A 9343-nucleotide genomic window follows, 5' to 3' on the forward strand; every position below is an offset into this window, starting at 1 on the left:
GGTTGACTTCTATAGAAATTTCTGTTAAGAATGACTTTCCCATCAGGAATCTGAAGACGTTGCTACATTGTCATCTGCCATCCAGTACTAGTGATGGGAAATTTAATTCTTTCTCCTTTGTAGGTGATTTTCCTCTATCTTCTGTGGAAGCCTTAATATCTTCTCTTTATTCTCAGGGTTCTAAAAATTATCTGATTAATTTCTTTTTTCTGTTCCTTGTGATCTCTGTTTGGAATCTGTTACTTTGGTGGAAAACAAACTGGATTTCTTTTTTTATTTTATTGAATAACTGTCATCTCTTCTCTTTGTTCTGTTTTTCTATGAGATATTTTAAATTTATCTTCTTCCTGTCCTCCTACTAACATTGTTGGCCATTATATTTTTAATCTCTGAGTCTTTTCTGATTCTCTGATTTTTCCTTTTTCATAGCAACTGTTATTATTTGTGGATGGAATATCTCCTAAGAGGCCACCAAATTAGACTTTTAAAAAAAGTTCTATTTCCTGCCTTGTGTGTTTTCCCTTTTTTTTTTTAATCCTGGGATCTTTTTGTTTTGTTTTGTTTTTATAAATCTTGGTCTTTATGTTGCAGAATTTCCTCAAATGTCTGGTGATGCTTGGTTGCCCATTCATATTTAAGAATGAAGCACTAGGGGCTTCCCTGGTGGCACTGTGGTTGGGGGTCCGCCTGCCAATGCAGGGGGCGCAGGTTCGTGCCCCGGTCCGGGAGGATCCCACGTGCCGTGGAGCGGCTGGGCCCGTGAGCCATGGCCGCTGGGCCTGCACGTCCGGAGCCTGTGCTCTGCAATGGGAGAGGCCACAGCAGTGAGAGGCCCGCATACGGCAAAAAAAAAAAAAAAAAAAAAAAGCACTAACAGACAGACCCCAGGAGGCATGGGTTAGTTTTCGATATATTCTAAAATGCCAAGCTACACATGGCTTCGTTTGGTGCTGTGTCCCCTATGATGTCCTCCCCAATTCTTCTCAACATTATTCTCAATTTCTTTAGGGAAGAGCATCTTTTTCTGTGACTTGTCTTATACAAACAGTCTGCCAAGTGTTTTGCACATGGAAGTTGGGAGTGGAGTGGGGAATCAACATCTATAGGCTGTTTTAATCCACGTATCTCCTACTCCTTCTTTCCTGGCTCTTCTGAGTCTTGAGTTCCTCCAAATTGGCAGCTGGCTCAGTGGAGGTCCCCACAGGGCACCTTCTGGGCTGTGATCTTCCTGCTGTGCTTCGTCATTCACATCTCCTGCCTCCGGGCCATCTTGTAATCTTTGGCCAAATCTCTCTCTCATTTAAGAAAATTATTGTGGCTGTTTTTTATTCATCATTCTAATGACATCTCAGGAATGGAGGCAATAAAAGCATGTTCTTAATCTTGTGTCCAAAATATAAAGGGTCACATATCAAAGTTTATAGTGAAGGTATGTTGTAGTAGCTTACTTTGGTGAAATCACAATTTATAAAGAATTGTGGATGGTAATGGTAGACTTTTGTTGATGAGTTAGTATTCGGAACCAGCTGCCAGTCAGCGGGTCTCTGACAAAGTCCTTATTTCATTACTGTAAGCACGGGAGACTTTTTTACATGGGAGAGGTCCAACTGAAGTTTTTGTGATGATAGACATGTTCTATGTCGTGCTTTCCAAGGTAGTATCCTGTGTGCCTGTTGAGCGCTTGAAACATGTCTAGTGCTGCTGAGTAACTGAATTTTAAATTGTATTCACTTTTAATTAATTTAAATTTAAATAGTCCATGTGACTGGTAGCCACCATGTTGGACAGGCCATTCTAGATCATTGGATCATTTAGTTTTCTTAAAGTACGTATAAATGTTTGCTTTGAGCCCATCAGAGTATTAGTTCTTTAAAGGCAGCGATGTGGTCTGTCTTGGTCCCTCTTGTGTCTTCAATGCTTATCACTGTACCTGGCACACAGTAGGTGCTCAAAAATATTTGTTGCCTACATAAATTGAGAATTGAGAAAGATAACACATTTTTAGTGTGCACGTAGATCTGAGTTTTTCAGTCTATATCTCGGTGGAGATTCAAGACTAGGACTGGGTTGTAAAGAATAGATACACCACTTTCTACTTCAAAATGTCATTTAACATGAGCTGTTGTGTTGCTCATAGAAACACACTACGTTTCACGGGAAGCTTTTCTTCTACCTGGATGGCATGTTTGCCCCTTTCTCTGTTCTCTTTTCTACTTAGCTAAATCGTCTACATTAAGATTCAGCCTAGGTGACCCTGTACTCCAGGAGGTATTCTGTGACTGTTTCACCCACTCTTCACTTAGCCTTCTCCTCCCTGGGTCTGGATTAGATGCTTCTGCTGCGTTATTGGCGAGCTGCTCAGTGCTCACCATGTGCCGCTCACATGTTTTCACCATGATACTGCGAGCTTCCTGAAGGCAACACCTCGTCTGATCAGCTCCGTTTCCCAGCATAACACCTGAGAAGGGCAGGCATTTGACTAGTTCTTTTACTCATATTAACTGCTAACCTTGGCTGTTGTATCTAGTACTAGTGGCCTAGGAGGTAAATATGCAATATCCCCACCTGTTTGTGGCTGTGGCTTGCGCTTCTCTTATTTTTAAATGTAATTATCAGAAGTTGAGAAAAGGACCTATCGTTCTTGGTACTGAGCATATATGGTACAATTTAAACATGGATGAATACCAAGAATTTATAACTAATAAATTTCATTAATCCTCATCCATGTATTTACGGAAAAGATTGAGCATTTAGCAAGCTAGCATTACTTTGTCTGTGCATCTTCTCTTGTCTGCAGCTGAGAGGAGAATGCTGAAATGCATCTTGTGTCCGGGTCGAGGGCTGCACGTGGTGATTGTGGAGCTGGCGTGAGAGGCTGCGGTGTTTCAGGGGGTGGGGATGGATAGATACCATTTCCTTCGGTGGGGTTTGCGTGTCTGTGAAGCGCATTTCAGCAAAACAAGCAGGTGCCAATAAACCGTCCTCTTAGTAAAACAGGAATGAGGCAAACAACCAGGTGTTTTCCTTAACATGAGCCATGCAGAGAGACACGGGCTGGATAACAAAACAGCCCAGGGTGCTTTGTGTCTGTATAGGAGAGAGGTGGGAGGGAAAGACACAGAAACCAGGGATCATCATAATAAAGGCTGTAAGAGGATTAACTATCAGGGCCGGAGGAAATGTTTCTGAACCACGATGGCCGGGAGATGCTGAGGCAACGTGATGTGCTGCCCTGGGGGGTCCTGCCCGCCCTACCCCCCCCCCCAACCATGGTCTCCCTAGTAACTTACTGCCACATCTCTACCCCTAACTGAAGAGGCAAGAATCCATCTCAGGGCAAACTCCAAACTTTGGCCACACTCCCCACCTCAGGCTATCCAGCTCCCCAGGTTCCCTGAGATGGAGATGTCTCCTGCGGGCTGCACTGAAAGAGCAGGGCCAGCGTGTTCAGGGTGTCCACGTTTGATCCGTCAGCACAGCCTCCCATGTCCACCCAGGAGCATCCTTTCTGCTCGGGCAACTCTGTCTGGAAGCAGATTTCCATTAGCCTCAGCCGGAGGGGGTACCTTATTCACACACATCCTCTCTGAAACTAACATGCACAGTTTCTGAATCAGTTCTGGAACTGACTCTCCCGAGAGGTTTTACTAGGTTCCTCATCTCCCCTTGAATCTATACCACCCCCTCCCTCAGATCAGACAGAGGAAGGGAAGATACCTAGTGAAGGTCAGCAAAGGCCAGAACACGATGCCCCCGCGAGCCTGTCCTCTGCTCACCGCCCTCCCTCCACCAGCTCCTGTGACGTGGGGAAGCCAGGCCTTGGTTCTGGTATAGCACTGTCCAGGGCGTGGCCTCCCATGGAGCATCCTGGGTAGAGCCCATAGCTTTAGGCCAGAATCTTTTTTTTTTTTTTTTTTTTTTCGGTACGCGGGTCTCTCACTGTCGTCGCCTCTCCCGTTACGGAGCACAGGCTCCGGACGCGCAGGCTCAGCGGCCATGGCTCACAGGCCCAGCCGCTCCGCAGCATGTGGGATCTTCCCGGACCGGGGCACGAACCTGTGTCCCCTGCATCGGCAGGCGGACTCTCAACCACTGCGCCACCCGGGAAGCCCTAGGCCAGAATCTTGATCGAGTTTTGGCAGGACAAGAATGACTTTGATTAAATCCTATAACACCAAAACTGCAAAATATATTTAGCTCTCTGAGGTTGGTGGAAGCAATGAGAGTTATTTTCAGAGATACTGTCCATCTCTGGGGGACCTCCAAGCCTTGGTCAGGAAGGGAGAGGCATCCAACACAGACCCCGAGCACCGCTGAAATCCACTCCTCTCAGCATCACAGGGTTCCCCTCAATGTAGCGTCAGCTGCACTCTCCCCCAAAGACTCAATACAATTGCATTAGCCGTAGAAGACACTGCAGAACCCACTGCTGCGTCTGTTTTCGGGGCCGTAATTGCAACGAGCATCAGCGTTCTCTCTGCGCCCATCCTACGTTCCGGCCAGCATTTCAGCTGCTCTGCCTGCACAGGTGAGGTGATCTGGGCTTATCCTTGGGGGCTGGAGTGGGGGAGGTGTGTTCTCTTCTTCATCTTCCCAGGATTGGTTGCTGCAAAGACCTTACTCCCTATTAAAGGCATCCAGGGCAGCCCAGGGTCCTTTCTTGTCTTGAGCCACTAGCAGGAGAGGCAACATGGCCAGGTGGGAGTGGTAGCTTTAGACTCAGGTAGAACTTTACCTTATCCTCTTGTGGGAGTGATCATCACTCTAGAAACCATAACCTCTGATCATGTAAACCTTAAGGGTACAGGGCTGGGGAACATAACTTCCCCAGGGGATATCTGGGGCTGGTGGCTCGAAGGTCATCCCTGGTCGAAGGTCATGCTTCACCGCTGGCTCCCAGGGTGTATTTTAGCCACTGGGGACACAGCAGCACACAGCAGCCTCTGGTTTCCTGCGTCCTAGAGGACGAAGCCTGGGTCGTAAACCCTCGCTGGGAGTCGCTTAGTGACTCGGCCACCTGGACTAAAGAAGGAAGAGCAGAGCCAGAGAGGGGCAGGTCATGTGGGACAAAAATGAAGGGACAGAAGCGAAGGAGGGGGAAGTCGTAGCGGGCTTCGTGGGAAGGAGGGCAGGACACTTCTCACCTCTCGTCTTACTGTCCTCCAGTCTGGCTGCGTTTCCACGTCTCCCCTGAAACTGCCCTGGTCCCTCAATCTCTGAATCCTGAAATACTCCCCTAGGCTTAGTGCACTCGAGCCCGCAGCCTCAATACCTTCCAAACACTCTCCCACTGCTTCCGTAAAGTGAGGTCCGCTCTCTCTTCTCCAGTCCACACTCTGCCTGCTCCTTCTTAGATGGAGTCTGTTGATTCCTCCTTGTCACCTCTGTCATCACTGAATAGCAAAGTGCATCGAGGCTGGACCTCCTGTTCCTTGATGACCTTCCCTCCCTGGGACACATCATGGCATCAGGAATTCTCTGTATGCTTATACCCCCCAATTGGACTGCAGAACAAACTTCTCCCCTGGGCTATAACTCTTTGTATCCAACTGCCTACCTGACATCTTGAGTTCAGTGTGGAACACAACTCTTGCTTCCCATCCTTCATGTGTTGCTGCAAGTGGTTGGAAAAAAAAAAAACTAACTTTTTATTCTTCATTAGAGTTAATTTATATAATTAGAGTTAACTTAGTTAAAATATAATTAGAGTTAACTCTATGAGTTTATTTATTTTTGTAGCTTAAATCCTCCAGGTTTAGCTTATGTAGTGTGTGTACTTTAAAAAAAAATTAATTCTTAAGTGTACGTTTGTGGCCTCTTAAATAACAGCTCAAGGCTCTTCTCCATCTTCCTGCCCCACTTACTTCATTCTGTCCTAATTGCTTTTGCAAAGCACACATGGCTATGGAGCTCTGGAATTAAGGAGGCAGCTAGGGAGGAGGAGAAATGCCCAACCCCTGACCTCCTGAAAGATTCCGCTTCAAGGAATCAAGATCTCGTACAGCGAGGCCTCCTCTGCTTCTTTCTGCTGTGGGTGTGGGTGGTAATTCTGATGTAAAGTACACCCACTGCTTTCTTCTCTGACCTGGGATTCTGCATAAATATTATCTAAAATCTGGTTTCCGAATTTGGTGGAACTATAGGGAGAAGAAAAAAAACAAGGGCAGTGGTAATTCCTGGTTGGGTGTCCTTAACGACATTAGATAAGTTCTATGACTTCAGATTTCGGAATCATAGAATGTCTATTAGATTCATATATTTAACAAATTTACCAGGTGCTTACTAGATACCAGGTATAATACATGCTTGATTTTATCAGGAGAGAACTAAGTATCCACACTTAGCGATCATGAAAATCTAAAATATAGCTACAGAATAATTTCCTTTTCATTTTTTGAGAACACATATACAAAGAAAATACAACTGTGGTTTCCCACTGTGAAAATAGTTATATGGGAAAACTAGAAATGATGAATCAACAGGTAAGGTGGGGAATCCATGGGAGAGGGCAACTCAAAGTTATCCATGCCTTTCTTAATGTTTAGTGACTCAGGAAATATCCAAACATAGGGAATACTTTCTATTAATTCACTAATTTGTATTGCTTAGTCATTCTTGTTTGTTTCCTAGGTTTTTATAAATTTTCCTGTTATTTTGCTATTCAGTGATTTAAAAAACATTTTTTTTTTTCCCTTAGCCTGCTCTGGCTAATTGTTTAGTGAAATTTAAGAGGTCATGTAAGAAAGGAATATTTTCCCCTCTTATCCTGTTTGTGATATACTATCTATGTTAGCATTTCTGCGTGAGAAAAATAGGCCGTGTATAAATGAATAGGTGACAGATTGGCTCATTCTTCAATCATTATGTGAGGACAGAACTCAGAAAGGATTGTGTCGCATTAATTAAATATGAATAATGGCTATGAAAATGAATCAGAGAAACCATTGTTAGAAATCTCTTGGGAACCTGTTCTTCAGAAAATATGTGTGAGAAAAGTCATCCTCCAATGGAGAGGAAAATGTCTCTTTATGCAGTTTATTTGTATACGTATTTTGAAAATCTAAATTAACTTGTTAAACAGTGAAACATAAAATATATGTGAGTTATTCAAATCTATAAATTTAAACTCAGTGTAAATTCCCTAAAAATATTATACATGCATTAAAACTACCAAGCTGGTATGCCATGGAGTGGTAGGCTAACATTTTTGGGGGCACTGGGACTCTAAGTATTCTTACTGTTTTGAATGGTTGAAACAGTGTCTGATGTAATTTTGGTGTGTGAGACTCATTCAAGTATGAAGCATATAAAAAGGTTCAGAAGGTGTTTCTTATGATTGCTAAGATGCCTGCAGGTGTGCGCATTTTCTTCAATGGCAGTAAAATATGTTGCTGAAGTGTAATTGTTTCTACTCTGACAGCATTTGACTATAAAAAGTGGTCAGATAAATCAGTACTTACACTTCTCATTGACTCTCTGGGGGAAAAAAAGGCAAGTCTTTATTAGTATTGATATTTTAATTCTTTGGATGAAATATTTCCCACACTCTCAAGTACTCTCATAAAAATTCTGAGAAAACCTTGTTCGTTCACTTAAAGATCGATCCATTTATCAAATTTATAGTGTCCATATTTTTAGCAATAGATTTAGAACAAAAGAATGGACCGCACCAAACAAATCCCCATATATATTTATTTAAAATCTGAGAGATAGTTATCTCATTTTTCTCATTCTACGCTCAGGTTCTGGCCACCCACATGTTCATATTTAACCCGACTTCTTGAGCCGAGTGGTTCTAAGCACGCTCTTGCTGCCTGACTCACGTGAAAGCCAATACTGTTGTTGCAGGAAGGGGGACGCCTTCCAGGGCCCGAGAGTGGGCTCTTGTCTAACACTCGGAAATGAATTGTCCAAGGAGACACACGCGCTGACAAAGCAAGAGACCTTATCGGGAAGGGGCGCCTGGGTGGAGAGCAGCAGGGTAAGGGAGCCCAGGAGAACTGCTCTGTCACGTGACTCGCAGTCTCGGTTTTATGGTAATGAAGTTAGTTTCCGGGTTGTCTCTGGCCAATCACTCTGACTCAGGGTCCTTCCTGGTCACCGCCCAGCCAAGATGGAGTCAGCGAGGAGGATCCTAGGAGGTCGGTAGGACATATGGACTGGCGTCTCCTCTCTCCTTTTGACCTTCCCCGAATTCTTCCGGTTGGTGGTAGCTTGTTAGTTCCCCGTTCCTTACCTGGACCTCCTGGTGTAAGAGAACTCATGCAAGCGGTTACTATGGTGCCCGGCCAGGGCGGGCGGTTTCACTCGGTGGTTTCCCTAACACCATGGCACTGGCTTTTGAGAAAAGAAAGAGCTTTATGGAGGTGCACCAGCAAGCAGACAGGAGGCAAGCTCTCCAGTCTGTCTCTTCATCCAGTGTTTGGGGCACAATGTAAAGAGTTAGGGGAATTTCAAACTTGGAAGCTGATTGGCTCGTTGCTAGTTAATCCATATAAACTACCTGTGCTGCTGGGATCCTGATTTTCTTCACTGACCAAGCTTCTTGCTTTGTAAAGGGCTTCAGTGGCAACATTTCTATTCTTTGAGTGCCGTGAACTGCAGACTCTTGGCTCCAGGGTCATCCTGGAGGCATGGGTTCCCGTCTTGCACCTGCGCAGTGTTGCCTCTGTAAAATAACCCTAGGTTTGATTAATTAACAACCTATTCAGGGAGGCCAAAGCAGTTTAAGCTGGTGCTGTTTCAAGTTGATTAACCAATAACCCATTTACGAGGCAAAACTAGTTTTAGCTGGTCAGTGTTTTGCGTGCTGTTTCAAGGTTACTGTTTGTTTTTATCATTTTGAAATAAAGATGCATATGTAACAAACAAATATATTCTTGTTGTTAAAAGTTCAAACAATGTGTATGACTCTAAATCTTCTCCCCAATTAACCTCCTTCCTCTTTTCAGAGGTGACCATGTATGTTACTTTTCTATTTTGGGGTAGCAAATCACCATAAATTCAGCAGCCTAAAAGAACACTCGGGTATCATCTCAGTTCTGAAGGTCAGAAGTGCCGGGGGCTCAGCTGGTCTCCCTGGTCGGGGTCTCACGAGGCTGAAATCAAAGTGTTGTCCAGAGTAAGCTTCTCACCTGGGGCCCAGGGCGCTCTCCCAACCTCAGTGGTTCTTGGCAGAATCATTTTACTTCTCGTGCTTTCCCTGTGGTCCCCTCCATCTCCAAGCCGGCTGGGGGCTCTGTTTCTGGTGCTCTCATTGTTCTCCTGATGCCTTTTGATTGATCTCTTTGACTTTTTCTTCCTCATCTGGTAAGAAGCTCTTTTTCAAGGGCTCATGTGATTA

This window comes from Tursiops truncatus, chromosome 13 (genome assembly GCF_011762595.2).
Source record: "Tursiops truncatus isolate mTurTru1 chromosome 13, mTurTru1.mat.Y, whole genome shotgun sequence".
Taxonomy (NCBI): domain Eukaryota; kingdom Metazoa; phylum Chordata; class Mammalia; order Artiodactyla; family Delphinidae; genus Tursiops; species Tursiops truncatus.